Here is a 15630-nt window from a genome sequence, read left to right on the forward strand (position 1 = left end):
TGCCCCGTGGTGACATAACTATAGATTAACAAGGTGCTATAGATATTAATAGATATTGACAGTCGGCAGAGCATTCCATTAACTTAATCTGTATATAGGCATATAAAAACGTAAAATTGTTACATATAATCCTACATAAAAGTACATTAAGGCATAGTGCAGTTGTAGGTATGTAATATCTAGCACCCATAAACAGATAAGTTGTCAGTAGGACGGCTAATAGATAAGTCCCATATATTAAGTAATATCCAAGAAGTATCATTTCTCCTTGCGGAGAATGACATGCTAAGCATGTCGAGATGAGGAGACTTAAAGCCTCAATGCTCCTCTGGGAAATATGCTAATTATGCAAATTGTCTCTTCAGAGAGGAAGAGGACTAGAACTCTAGTGCCACCTCTTGGAGGTAGCAATCCTAAAAGTCAATGTCGACCCTTTAACGAGCCTTATTACATGACTTAGGATAAAAGCCAAGCCAGAATATCAATTTGCAGACAGTGTTTTGGGGTACTGCCCCTCGTCAATGCAGAGTGTGAGATCTGGTTTGGCTGTCAGAAAGGCGTCTGAACGATATCCAAGAAGTATCATTTTTCTCCTTGCGGAGAATGACATGCTAAGCATGTCAAGATGAGGAGACTTAAAGCCGCAATGCTCCTCTGGGAAATATGTAAATTATGCAAATTGTCTCTTCAGAGAGGAAGAGGACATTACATCCTCAGCACTCTCAGCCATGTTAAAGCAGAAGGTGCCAACACAGGAGTATCCAACCAGGGCGCCCACATATCTTCCTACTTCTTAATTGTCCGCCGCTTTTGATATACATACTTTTCCATATCAATAGTATTATTGACTGCATTAGTGACCGTGATTGTAGCTACAGAGGATCCCCTCCAATGAGTCGCCACCCTCTTACGAGCTTGATATAGTATACGTGAAATTGCCAACTGGTGCCCCTCCGAAAGTGGCAAGTTCGCCACCTGACCCAAAAGGGCCATTTTAGGGTCCAGTATCATATGACATTGATAAACACTAATAAGTAAATCAACCACATCTCGCCAAAATCTACGTAGCCGGGGACAGTTCCAGGTTGGATGAATCAAGTCTGCATTAGGCATACCATATTTCGAACAATCAGCCTCTCTAGCATAACCCATTCTCAACAAGCGTACAGGGGTTTGATATACCCGGTGAAGCAAAAAAAGATGTGACACTCTCTGTGCCTCATTAACCGACACTTTCGTGACTTCTTGCAGTATATCTTCCCACTCATCGTCTGTGAAGTCTCCCACATCAGCTTGCCATTTAGTCTTCAAAGCTTCCAGATTTGCCACTCTCTTTTCTGACATCTCTGCATATATCATGGATATAATGCCTCTTGATCCCCCTCTCATCACTATTCTAGCCAATAAAGGGGTTCTCTCGCATCTATTAAGCGGGGTGAGTCGATGTTGTGTTTCAAAAGCATATGCCGTAGCTGCAAATATTGAAAAAATCTTGCATTAGGAATGGAAAATGTCTGTTTGAGATCTTCAAAAGATCGAAGTTCCCCGTCTGAATAAAGTTGCGATATTAATTTAAGGCCTTTCCTTTCCCACAACTCAAAGCCCTCTAATTTATTGAGCTATGCACAGGTCGAGATTCTACAGATCAGGGCATGTCTCTTAACCCCATGTATACCAAGTAGTTTCTTGGCCGTATTCCACACCCTATCCATACAGTTCATTGTTGGAATATTGAGAGCCAGACCCTGACGAAACCGCCCATTAATTTAGTTTAAAAAGGGCTGTAAGCTGTTATGATCATTTAGACCAAATGGAGAGATGGTATTCAATTTGAAAATCCATTTGATTTCCTTTTGTGCCAAGAGGCGCTTCCAATTACCTCCATGTGGCCCAATGAATACCCTGTCAATGCCCTTTAAGTGTAATTCAGTGGGGGTCACAATTATGAACTTCCTTGAAATCACGCGGAATAAGCTTCAACGTGGAGATGTCATTGATATCTTTGGCTACCTCTCTGTCCAACACATGTTCCTGAATACGTCTTCTAAATTTTCTCGTCATGCCCACGTGTATAAGGCCACACAAACATTAGGAGTGGTAGACTACGGCTCTTGTAGTGCAATTTATGTTATATGTAATTAAATATTTCTTGCTGAAATCTGAGTTGGTAAATGCATTTTCCACATGGGAAACAACCCCATGCTGGACCTTTAGATCCAAAAATAAATCTTGTTCTATCCCCCTTATGATGTCTGTGTAAGAGTTGGTCAGGTCACGTAAATTATGTGCTCTCCTGTAGGTCACAGCAGGGGAATTGCCAATGAAGTCAGTGTCTTATCAAGTACCAGAACAGACCAATGTTCCTGTAATATTTTGTACATTTCATCACTACAGGAGTCAAAGGGAACCTGTCATCACATTTTTGGGCTACCAGCTTAAAATATCCTTTAATTTAGTGTCACCTATGCATTACAGAACTAGTTTTGAAACCCCCTGACTCCCCATGTATCATCCCGAAATACCTTTTTTTTTTTTTTTTTATTCCTCCTGCGCTGTATGTAAATCTGTTCTGTCTGGTCCGATGGGCGTCGCTTAGTTTCCTTCTCTTCCCTCCCTCCTCGGCTTGCTGTAGGTATTCCGTTCTTTGAATATCAGAGATCGCACACAGTTTTCACGCGTGCGCATTGAAATGGCATCTCACGCGTGCGCAGTACGCTTTGCCCAACTGTGGGCAAAGCGGAAAATCAATATTGTGCATGCATCGGCATACGCGATTGCTTTCTCTGTCCCGGGAGTATTTCACTGCCATTTTTCTGTGTTCCCTGCAGCGTCAGTTTTCCGGCGTCAGGGAACACAGAAATGGAAGGGAAATGCTTCTGGGACATATAAAGCAATCGCGTATGCTGGCGCATGCGCAATGCTGATTTTCGGCTTTGCCCACAGTTTGGCAAAGCATACTGTGCACGCGCAAGATGCCTTTAAAATGCGCATTCACGAAAAAATTACACCATCGCCGAAATTCACCGCAACGAATGCGTTGAGCAAGTGAGGACGGGTGGAGAGACGGAGACTAATCCACTCCCATCGGACCGAACCGAACAAGTAACATACAGCGCAGGAGGAATAAAAAAGGTATTTCTGGATGATACATGGGGAGTTGGGGTTTCAAATCTAGTTCTGTAATACATAGGTGACACTAAATTAAAATATATTTTAAGCCTGTAGACCAAAAATGTGATGACAGTTTCCCTTTAAAGTTCAAAATGCATCGTACCTTCAAATTGCCTTCTCATTCTTAGATTTGCTTCTCAGGAGATCATTGCGGTCACTCATACGAGCCCTAGTCTATGCTTGACAGAGGCATTTTCTGCCATAGCCACGTTATTTGAATCTTGTATGAAGATCTTCAGCCTGTTCACTCTGTCGCCTCATTGGGGGACAAAGAACCATGGGTGTTATGCTGCTGTCCACTAGGAGGCGACACTATGCATAATCTGAAAAAGATTAACTATGGCTCCTCCTCTGCAGTATACAACTCTGGACGGTGTCAGCCTTCTCCAGTTTTTACTTAGTGTCGCAAGGAGGGACACCTAAAGAATTTTTTTCTCTGTTTTTTTTCTTCCGGATGACAGATGAAGAAAAGTGGGTCTCCTGTGAGACTCCCGGCATGGCTCCTTCCTCTTCCCCCTATTATGGGGTGCCCAGTTGAAGTTGAGATGGCGGTTCCCCATGTCGCTTCTTCCCCAGCCCTGCGGGTGCTGGTTCGAAGTCGAGACCCCCCTCCTTCCCCAATTCCTTTTGGTCTTGGGTTGAGGTCGAGGCAAGTAAGAAGCCCCCTGATGGTGACAGCAGTACCCTCCCTAATCCCCCTCTGGGAGTATTAGGTTTAGACGCCTCAGGTAGGGTCTGTACCATGGCAGTCTGCACAATATCCAGGGACCCCAGCCAGCTGCGGGCTCCTGTCGGGGCTGGGAGGAGTGCGGGCAGGCATCGCACATACAGACACAGGGCTCCCTGCGCCTCTGTCTCTGCGGCAGCATCAGTTCTATAGCGCCTCAGGGGGACCCATCACAGGGCCCCAATTATGATTGAGGCTCCACCGCTAGCCTGCCTTTCAATCCGGGGGGTCCGGTTAAAATCCGACCCCTTCCCGGACTACCGCGTCGGCCCGGAGCCCTTTCTGGGCATCAGTGTCTAATTTAGGCCGCGGCTTCGGCCTAGCTGAGGTTGCCGCCTCCTCTCCACCTCCCAGCCCGCCCCCAGATGACAAATATGACACTCCACAGTGTCATAGAAGGGGCGGATCAAGGCAGAAAGGGCGCGTTTTTACACATCTCTGTGCGCTCTTTCTCAGCTCTCCGCCCCCTTCTCCCTCCTCATCCTCTCGGCGGCCATTTCTGACGCAGGCATCAGCAGCACCACCCCAGCCAGTCTTCGGGGGGCACAGGACTGTGGATCTTCGGCGCTGGACCTAGGGGCACACTGGTGGGGTAAGATCACAGCTCGGGTTTTTGTGCTCGGCTGTGAATCTGGATTCCCTGTAAGGCTCTCCCATAGGTTCCCCTGCATATCCACCCCTGTGGGGCTCTCTCATAGCCAGCCCTTCCGCGCTCTGAGCACTATGCCAGGCTCAAGGTACAAGAGAACCAGGCAGAACTTCTTTTATGCATTCTGCATAGCCTGCAAAACCACTATCCCCTGTGGCAGCACGTACCCACACTGTCGGAACTGTATCCAGAATACTGGGTCAGAACCCCAAGAGGCTCCTACCAATGCTCCAGTGGCTGCTACCACGCCAGAATGGGCTACCCAGATGTCACAGTCTATGACACAGTCCATAGATAACCTAACCTCCACATTACTCCAGGCTCTGCAGGGTCATGTCTCGGCTATGAGCGTTACCCAGCAAAGGGACAGCTCCACTCAGGGACAGGCAGTTTCTGGCTCTCCCAGACGTAAGCGGACCCACACGTCGCGTTCCTCTGTGTCATCCCATAGCACACGGTCATCCCCCTCCAGGGAGAGACACCGTAGTTCCAGGTCGCCTAGACTGTCCCCTACCAGAGACAGACAACGCAGATCTCCGCAGCGACCCCAGTTTACAGAAGACCTCCGCCCCAGCTCACCCACCAGGGAATGCCTCAGCGATATGCAGGATTCAGAAGGCATCTTTGACTCAGACAACGAGACGGAGAGGTCTCTGGTCCCTTGTCCCCCTAGCAATACAGCGCTAGTTGAGGACATAATCTCTTCCATCCATCGGGTGCTGGACATTTCCGATCCAACCCCGGAAGCCCCAGAACACAAGATTTGCTTTGAAGGTGTTCTGAAACCACCTAAGGTTTTCTCTAACCACCCGGAATTTCAGACTATCCTTACTAAGCAGTTTTCGCAGCCTGAGAAGAAATTCACCAATCGCAAATATTTGGAGGCTAGGTACCCCTTCCCACAAAAGGACATCAAGCAGTGGACAGATCCACCCGAAGTGGACCCCCAAGTCTCTAGACTAGCAGCACAGACCCTCCTCTCACTGCCAGATAGCTCAACGCTCAGGGACGCAGCAGACCGGCAGGTAGAACGCATGGCTCGTTCAGTTTTTGAAGCAGCAGGGGCCTCCCTGGCCCCCGCGATCGCTCCAGTTTGGGCGGCCAAGGCCATTCTGGCTTGGGCCAAAACATTGCAAAATGGCCTCCAAGCTTCAAATCCTGAGCTGTCGGACCAAGCGGTTCAAATAGCAGTAGTAACAGATTACATGCTTCATGCAGCCCTTGACTCCGCAAGAGGTGTAGCGGGGATAGCAGCAAACGCCATCACAATTCAGCGTATCCTCTTGCTGCGGGAATGGAAAGTGGATGCGGCGTCAAAGATGTCCCTCACGCATCTCCCATACCTCAGTGGACGGCTTTTCGGTGAAAAGTTGGACACAATGATATCCAACGCCACTGGGGGTAAAAGTACCTCTCTCCCTCAACTAAAACCTAAACGCACGTTTAAACGGCGTAACCAAACACGATTCCGATCCTTTCGGAATTCTGCGGGCTGGTCCGTCTCGCGCCAAGCACAAAATCGGAACCGCTCTCCACACAGGGACAACCCACGGGAGGCGCAGAGGCCGGACAGGACCTAGCAGTCAAAAGCAGGCCAGGCGAAACCCAAGGGAGGAAAACCTCAGAATTTCGCCTCATTATGACTCACGAACTCCGTAAGACACCCCACCCGTAGGCGGACGACTTCTACTCTTTCAGCAAGTCTGGCTGCCTATTACAGAAGACAGGTGGGTCAGGGAAATAGTGTCTTCCGGATACAAGATAAGAGTACACGTCCAGTCCACCGAACCGGTTCTTCCTCTCTGTTCCACCAAAACCGCCAGACAAGGCTCGAGCCTTCCACCAAGCGGTCTCCTCTCTCCTTCAAGCAGGAGTCGTAGTACCGGTTCCCGCGACAGAACGCTTCCGAGGGTTCTACTCCAATCTATTCGTAGTCCCCCAATAAAGGAGGCAGCATCCGGCCCATACTAGACCTAAAACAACTCAACAAATATGTACAGGTCCGTCATTTTCACATGGAGTCCCTTCGGTCCATCATTGCGTCCATGGAGCAGGGAGAATATCTCGCCTCCATAGACATACAAGACGCATACCTGCATATACCAATTGCTCCCGCCCATCATAGATTTCTCAGGTTCGCGATCAACCAGGACCACTACCAGTTCGTGGCTCTCCCGTTCGGACTTGCCAAGGCTCCCAGAACATTTACAAAGGTCATGGCAGCTACCATGGACGTTCTGCACTCCAGAGGCATAGTAGTCGTTCCATATCTGGACGACCTTCTCATCAAGGCCCCCACCCTCAAGGACTGCGAGGTCAACGTCTCGATCACGATCGACACTCTGAGGCGCCTGGGATGGTTAGTCAATTTACAGAAGTCCTCGACTACCCCGAGTCAGTCTCTGACCTTCCTGGGGATGATATTCAACACCTCCAGGGGTCTGGTGCTCCTTCCCAGGGACAAGGCACTGGCTCTCCGTCTGGGAGTTCGCATACTCCTCCACAATCCTCCCCGATCTCTCTGGTTTGCCATGAGAGTCCTCGGCAGGATGGCAGCAGCAATGGAGGTGGTACCATTTGCCCAGTTTCACCTCAGGCCTCTTCAACTAGCCATCCTCAATTCTTGGGACAGGAATCCCTTCTCCCTCGACAGGGAGTTCCGGCTGACATCATCAACCAGGAGGTCCCTACACTGGTGGCTCATGCCAACTTCGCTTGCAAGGGGAAAATCCTTTCTCTCAGGTCAATGGAAGGTCTTGACCACCGATGCAAGCCTGACAGGTTGGGGTGCGGTGCACCTACATCACAGGGCACAAGGCAAGTGGTCACCAGTGGAAGCGACCTTGCCCATCAATATCCTGGAAATTCGGGCCATCTTCCTGGCACTGAGAGCCTTTCATCACTTGCTGGCAGCCTCTCATATCAGGATAGAGTCAGACAATGCCACGGCGGTGGCATATGTGAATCACCAAGGCGGGACCCGCAGTACCCAGGCGATGAGAGAAGTGGCACATATCCTCCACTGGGCGGAAGACACGAGGTCGGTACTCTCTGCAGTCCACATTCCGGGTGTGGACAACTGGGAAGCTGACTTCCTCAGCAGACAAGGAATGGACTAGGGAGTGGTCTCTCCATCCCGAAATTTTTCACCAGATCTGCCCTCGCTGGGGGACCCCGGACGTGGATCTAATGGCATCCCATCTCATTGCCAAGGTCTCCAATTTCATGGCCAGGACACGTGACCCGCGGTCGCTCAGAGCGGGTGCCCTGTTTCAGGACTGGACCCAGTTCCAGCTTCTGTACATTTTTCCACCCCTCCCCCTGATCTCCAGAGTTGTGAGGAAGATCAAACAAGATCGCGCCGAACTGGCCCAGACGTACATGGTACGCCGACATCATACAACTTACAGCAGACACCCCCTGGCGTCTCCCCAACCGTCACGACCTTCTGTCACAAGGTCCGTTCTACCATGGGAACTCAGGGGCTCTCAATTTGATGGCATGGCCCTTGAAACCTGGGTTCTAACCCATGCAGGGCTCTCACCGGATGTCATTATGACCATGATCAGGGCAAGGAAGCCAGCCTCCATCAAGATTTATTACCAAACCTGGAGAGCTTTCTTTACCTGGTCCGAATCTCGCGGACAGGCCCCACTCCCTTATTCCCTCCCGAAGGTACTCGGTTTTCTTCAATCGGGCCTGGACGCCAGGCTATCCCTAGGCTCGCTTAAGAGCCAGCTGTCAGCGCTTTCAGTGCTTTTCCAAAGGCGTATTGCTAACAAGCCGCAAGTAAGGACCTTTCTCCAGGGAGTTTCCCGATTAGTTCCCCCCTACAGACGTCCATTGGAAACGTGGGATCTCAACCTGGTCCTGACAACATTGCAGGCACCACCTTTCGAACCCCTTAAAATCGTCCCACTCTGCATTCTGTCACAGAAGGTGTTTTTTCTGGTGGCAATCACCTCGCTACGCAGGGTGTCTGAATTGTCAGCACTCTCCTGCAGACGGCCTTTCCTAGCCTTTCACCAGGACAAGGTGGTTCTCCGTACAGTACCATCCTTCCTTCCGAACGTTGTGTCCAACTTCCACCTCAATGAGGAAATTTCACTGCCATCCCTTTTCCCGGTTCCGGTTCATAGAGTGGAGAATGCTCTGCATACGCTTGACCTAGTCAGGGCATTGCGTATATACATATCTAGGACTGCACCCTTCCGGAAGTCTGATTCCCTTTTCCTTCTTCCGGAAGGCGTTTGCGAGGGTCTGCCGGCTTCCAAAGCTACCCTTGCCAGGTGGATCAAGTCCACCATACAAGAGGCTTACCGACTTAACAATTCTCCTCTTCCGGCTGGTATCACGGCACACTCTACGTGGGCAGTAGGGGCCTCCTGGGCCATTCGGCACCAGGCTTCGACACAACAAGTGTGTAAGGCGGCCACTTGGACTAGCCTACACACGTTTACGAAACACTACAGTGTTCATACCTAGTCCTCAGTGAATCGAGCATGGGTAGACGGGTTCTGCAGGCGGCAGTGCCCCAAGTTTAGGGACCTGTCTGCACAATATTCGTCCATTGCTTCCCACCCAGGGACTGCTTTGGGACGTCCCATGGTTCTGTGTCCCCCAATGAGGCGACAGAGTAAAGGAGATTTTTGTGTACTCACCGTAAAATCTCTTTCTCTTAGCCTCTAATTGGGGGACGCAGCTCCCACCCTGTTGCCCTTACGGGCCGTTGTTATGGTTGAGTTCGCATATTGTTCTTTGAGCTCGTACATAGTAGCCTTCTTACAGGCATGGTTATGTCGTTTGTTACGTTCCTCCTAATGCTTTTGCACAAAACTGGAGAAGGCTGACGCCGTCCAGGGGTGTATACTGCAGAGGAGGAGCCATAATTAATCTTTTTCAGATTATGCATAGTGTCGCCTCCTAGTGGACAGCAGCATAACACCCATGGCTCTGTGTCCCCCAATTAGAGGCTAAGAGAAAGAGATTTTACGGTGAGTACACAAAAATCTCCTTTTTCAAAATAATCGTTAGAGCAAATCCTGCTGTCCCTCAAAAATTGTCCAGTTGGGATGTTATTCAGTAAGTGTCTTTGATGCCGGGAGGTTGCATGTAGCAAGGTATTGACCACAGTGCTTTTGCAGAACAGATCAGTCTGAATATTTCCAGAATGATCTACTTGAATGGAAACATCCAAGAACTCCATATACTGTCTACTGCTTTTGTAGGTCAGTTTTATATTGAGTTCATTAGCATTCAAGTACCATAATTAATAAAAAAAAAATGTAATTCATCCCGAGTACCTTGCCAGATAAGAAGCACATCGTCTATATAGCGCCACCATGCAACCGCTCCGGAACTCAAATGTAAGGTTCCCAGTAAACCGGAGACCAACTTGTCTTTGGCCGCTAGGCATGCATGAATTAGCACATAATTTAGCCAATTATCTACATTTTTTTCTTATGAATAGCATTACTGCTCTAGATAATATTTTATATACTTCATATTTACATGCTTTAGCACTACAGAGTGCCACTTTATTATATATAGAGATGACTACTCCTAGTTCACACTTGTACACACCAGTTTTCTGATTTGGATGTGCCAGTCAGTTATTTGTTACTTAAAAATTTTCTTTGTCAGATTTGATTTCAGGAGGTCAAAACCATTAAAGGGAATCTGTCACCCCATTTTCGGCCTATAAGCTGCGGCCACCGCCATCAGGGGCTTATCTACAGCATTCTGTAATGCTGTAGATAAGCCCCCGATGTAACCTGAAAGAGAAGAAAAACAAGTTAGGTTATACTCACGGGGGGGTGCGGTGGGTGTCGCAGTCTGGTCAAGCGTCCTCCTTCTGCCATGGCTCCTGCGCAGGCATACTTTATCTGCCCTGTTGAGGGCAGAGTAAAGTACTGCAGTGTGCAGGTGCTGGGAAAGGTTAGAGGTCAGGCGCCTGCGCACTGCAGTACTTTAGTCTGCCCTCAACAGGGCAGAGAAAGTATGCCTGTGCAGGAGCCGCGGCAGAAGCAAGAAGGAGGACGTCATAGCTAGAAGATGGGAGGCGCTGGACAGGATGCCCGGGTGAGTATAATCTAACTTGTTGTTCTTATTTTTCAGGTTACATCGGGGCTTATCTACAGCATTACAGAATGCTGTAGATAAGCCCCTGATGGCTGTGGCTGCAGCTTATAGGCCAAAAATGGGGTGACAGATTCCCTTTAAGAAATAGCTCATTTCATAACTGGACCTGACAACATTTGAAAATATATAGAACCGTGTAATCGTCTAGTGTAAATGTACAGTAAATCTTCAGTTGGAACAACTCGGCCAGAGGTGAGGTCCAGGACCAACTGAAACAGAGAATGATCTGATATGTCCCTTGGGAGATAAGATATATAATTTGCCAATAAAAGGAATTTTGCAGATCAAAAACAGAAATCAATGTGAGTAACTATGCAGATGAGAATGGCACTGCATCATGCTGTTGCCATAGTCTCCACACCTACTGGAGTAAGGGGGGCAGTAATGCCTGTGAGCTGAGCTCTGACTTGGGGCGAGCTCCCCATTGCCTTTTTTGTGACCTGCTTCAGCCGGCAATGGTACCTCCATGAGAATGTCATTGTGCTGGCGTCAGCATGTCGCCACACCGTCATGTACTCTTCAGCCACAAGAAGTGGAGCTGCGGGGATCATATGGAGAGGTAAGATTATTTTTTTTTTTTTTTCAATTAAATGGGGTTGTGGGAGAACAATTGATAAGAAATTGATGGTGGGGTAAAGAAAATGATAATGAATTTAGTGTGGAGGTGGGAGAGGAAATTATAAAGGAGAGGACATTACCATATATCATAGTGAATTGGCGGTGGGAGAGAGCATTTGACCTATTGAATTTGGGGGAGAAGGGCATTTAAATATGAATTGGACGGACATTATAATGAATTGGGGAAGTGGGAGGGGCATAATGGTGGGGCATTAAGGATGCAGGAGAGCGACTGGTAATGAATTGCGGGAAAAAGTACAGGGGCTAAATAATCTATATATTGGGTGGGAAAATTAGCAGGGTGCACAGTGGTGTATTATCAAGACTTCTGCAGTGACTCATAACTAATACTGTGAAAATTCATGTTTCTACATAGAGCTTAGAAGGATTCTGCTAGACACATTTTAATCTTGTGATGTCATAGACCTAACTCTAATGGAAAACAGAAGGGTAAAAGGGCAAAATGAGCATTTGTAAGTACACAGTGCCATATATCATAGAATGGTAGAGTTGGAAGGGACTTCCTGGGTCATCTGGTCCAACTCCCTGCTCAAAGCAGGGATTCACTAAATCTCCCAGACAGATGTCTGTCCAACTTCTGAAGACTTCTATTGAAGGAGAACTTGCCACCTCTCATGGCAGCCTGTTCCACTCATTGATCACTCTAACTGTCAAAAAGTGTTTTATAATATCTAATCTGTGTCTCCTCCCATTCAATGTCATGCCATTGCTTTTAGTCTTTCCTTGTGCAGATGAGTATAAATATTATCCTTCTACAATGTGATAGCCCTTGAGATATTTGTACACTGCTCAAAAAAATAAAGGGAACACTTAAACAACAGAATATAACCTCCATGTAAGGCCTCTGTCACACATCAGTATTTGTATGCCAAAACCAGGAGTGTCTCCAAAACAAAGAACAGACATCAGGCTTTCAATTATATTTTTTTCTTGGTAAGTTCCATTCCTGGCTTTAGCATACAAACACTGATGCAAAAATACTAACGTGTGAATGAGCCTTAAGGGCCTGTCACACTAAGAGATATCGCTATAACTTGTGACGTTATAGCGATATTGCTGTGTCTGATACTTACCTACAACCCGCTCCCCCGCTGGTTATCGCTGATCGCGCGAGAACAGGCAGGACTGTTTCTCGTCGTCAGCTTCCTGCTGTGACGACGAGCGACGCGTGGAGCCGGGCGGGAGGACGCAGGATCGCCTGGTGTGGCAGGTAAGTAGCGACCCCCCCCGTCCCCAGCGATGTCGCTGGTGAGATCTGCCTGTGTGGCAGCTCACTAGCGACCACTTAGCGATGCACCATCGATCCTGACCGCGTCATATCGCTGGTACATCGCTAAGTGTGACAGTAGCTTTAAATCAAACTTCTGTGGAATCAAACTGTCCACTTAGGAAGCAACACTGATTGACAATCAATTTCACATGCTGTTGTGCAAATGGAATAGACAACAGATGGAAATTGTCAATTATCAAGACACAATAAAGGAGTGGTTCTACAGGTGGGGACCACAGACCACATCTCAGTACCGATGCTTTCTGGCTGATGTCACTTTTGAATGTTGGTTGTGCGTTCACACATGTGGTAGCATGAGACGGACTCTACAACCCACACAAGTGGCTAAGGTAGTGCAGCTCATCCAGGATGGCACATCAATGTGAGCTGTGGCAAGGTATGTTGTGTCTGTCGGCGTAGTGGCCAGAGGCTGGAGGCGCTACCAGGAGACATGGAGGGGGCCATAGGAGGGCAACAACCCAGCAGCAGGATCGCTACCTCAGCATTTGTGCAAGGAGGAACATGAGGAGCACTGCCAGAGCCCTTCAAAATGACCTCCAGCAGGCCACAAATGTTCATGTGGCTACACAAACGGTTAGAAATTGACTCCATGAGGATGGTCTGAGTGCCTGACGTCCACAGATGGGGATTGTGCTCATAGCTCAACACCATGCAGGATGCTTGGCATTTGCCACAGAACACCAGGATTGGCAAATTCGCCGCTGGTGCCCTGTGCTCTTCACAGATAAAAGCAGGTTCACACTGAGCACGTTTAATAGTCTGGAGATGCCGTGGAGAGCAATCTGCTGCCTGCAACATCCTTCAGCATGACTGGTTTGGCAGTGGGTCAGTAATGGTGTGGGGTGGCATTTCTTTGGAGGGCCGCACAGCCCTCCATGTGCTTGCCAGAGGTAGCCTGACTGCCATTAGGTACCGAGATGAGATCCTCCGACGCCTTGTGAGACCATATGCTGGTGTGGTTGGCCGTGGGTTTCTCCTAATGCAGGACAATGCTAGACCTGATGTGGCTGGAGTGTGTCAGCAGTTGCTGCAAGATGAAGGCATTGAAGCTATGGACTGGCCCGATTGAGCACATCTAGGACATCATGCCTCGCTCCATCCACCGTCATGTTGCACCACAGACTGTCCAGGAGTTGGCGGATGCTTTGGTCCAGGTCTAGGAGGAGATCCCTCAGGAGACCATCCGCCGTCTCATCAGGAGCATGCTCTGGAGGTCATACAGGCACGTGGAGGAGGCCACACCCACTACTGAGCATCCTTTCCTTGTCTTCCAGCATTTCTACTGAAATTGGATCAGTCTGTAATTTGATTTTCCACTTTGATTTTGAGTATCCTTCCAAATCCACACCTCCATTGGATATTAATTTTGATTTACATTGATCATCTATGTTTCATTGTTCTTAATGAATGCCACTATGTAACGAATAAAGATTTGCAACTGGAATATTTCATTCAGTAATATCTAGGATGTGGTATTTTAGTGTTCCCTTTATTTTTTGAGCAGTGTAGATAGCTATTAAGTCGTCTTTTTTGCAAGCTAAACATTCCCAAATCCTGCAACCGTTCCTCATAGGACATCGTTTGCAAACCGGTCACCATTCTGGTCGCTCTTCTCTGAACTTTCTCCAGTTTGTTGATGTCATTTTTAAGATGTAGTGCCCAAAACTAGACACAGTATTCTAGATGAGGTCTGACCAAAGAGGAATAGAGGGCAATAATGACTTCACGTGATCTAGACTGTATGCTTCTATTAATATATCCCAGAATTGTATTTGCCTTTTTTTTTGCTGTTGCATCACTCTGTTGACTCATATTCAGTCTGTGATCTATTAGTATATCCAAGTCTTTTTCACATGTGCTGTTGCTTAGCCCTATTCCTCCCATTTTGTATATGCTTTTTTTCATTTTTTTTTTTTCCCCAGATGTAGTACTTTGCATTTTTCCCTGTTAAAAGCCATTGTTAGTTGCTGCCCACTGATCCAGTTTATGTATATCTTTTTGAATCTATTCTGCTCTCTAGTATTAGCTACGAGCTTTGTGTCATCAGCAAATTTAATCAGTTTATCCTCAATTTCTTCATCTAAATCATTGATAAAGATGTTAAACAATACAGGGTCCAGAAAATAGCCCTCTGGTACCCCACTTGAGACATTCTTCCAACTGGATGTGCAGCCATTTACTACCACTCTTTCAGTCCAACCATGAAGCCAGTTATGAATCCACCTAACAGTTGCCTTGTCCATTCCATACTTAGCATCTCACACCATCCTTAATGAAAAAATGACTTTGTCAAATACTTTGCTGAAGTCAAGATATACTATATCTACAGTATTTCCCTGATCCACCCAGTCAGTAGTCCAGGACCCGTAGAAGCGAATAATTGCGAAACGGCCGTTGTCCGGCACCTCCCTCCCTAGCATTCCTCTAATGTCCTGCATGTCCACATATCTGTTGATGGAATTCATGTGAAATAAAGACGCACAGTTTTTCAGCTTTATTGGTGAGTGCTGCATATTTCTTTTTTTTTTCATTTCACATTGAAATATTCATGTTTTTTCATGCAAGCACCTCCGTTTTTTGACTGAAATATATACCGCAATACTTCAAATAGCTCCGTCTGTTAATGTGGTGATTTGTGTGCCCTAGTTTGCCGTTCATCTGTTTGCTCTTTGCTGGTATCATGGACCTGTACTTTACCCCAGATGGGTGACTTTGCCCTTCCCCCCGGGGCTACGATCACTTCTGGTGACCTTTTTGTCATCCCCCCAGATCTGGAGCTAGCATCCATATGACGCTATCCCTCCAATTAGATGTGGAGGGGTGGAGTAAACTATGGCTGCCCTCACTCTTCAGCTTCATCCCATCCATGCTTGCTGCTGCCGCCGGCTCCATCTGCATCGCCTCAGCCCCCCCCCCCCCCCCCCCCGTGATCAACCCCCTGCTGCTGCTGCCGCCGCCTCCATCTCAGCCCCCTCCTGCAGTAGAAAGTTTCACCAAACACTTGCACATACA

Source organism: Dendrobates tinctorius, unplaced genomic scaffold, assembly GCF_039654945.1.
Source record: "Dendrobates tinctorius isolate UK_male_01 unplaced genomic scaffold, ASM3965494v1 ptg000005l, whole genome shotgun sequence".
NCBI classification, from domain to species: Eukaryota; Metazoa; Chordata; class Amphibia; order Anura; family Dendrobatidae; genus Dendrobates; species Dendrobates tinctorius.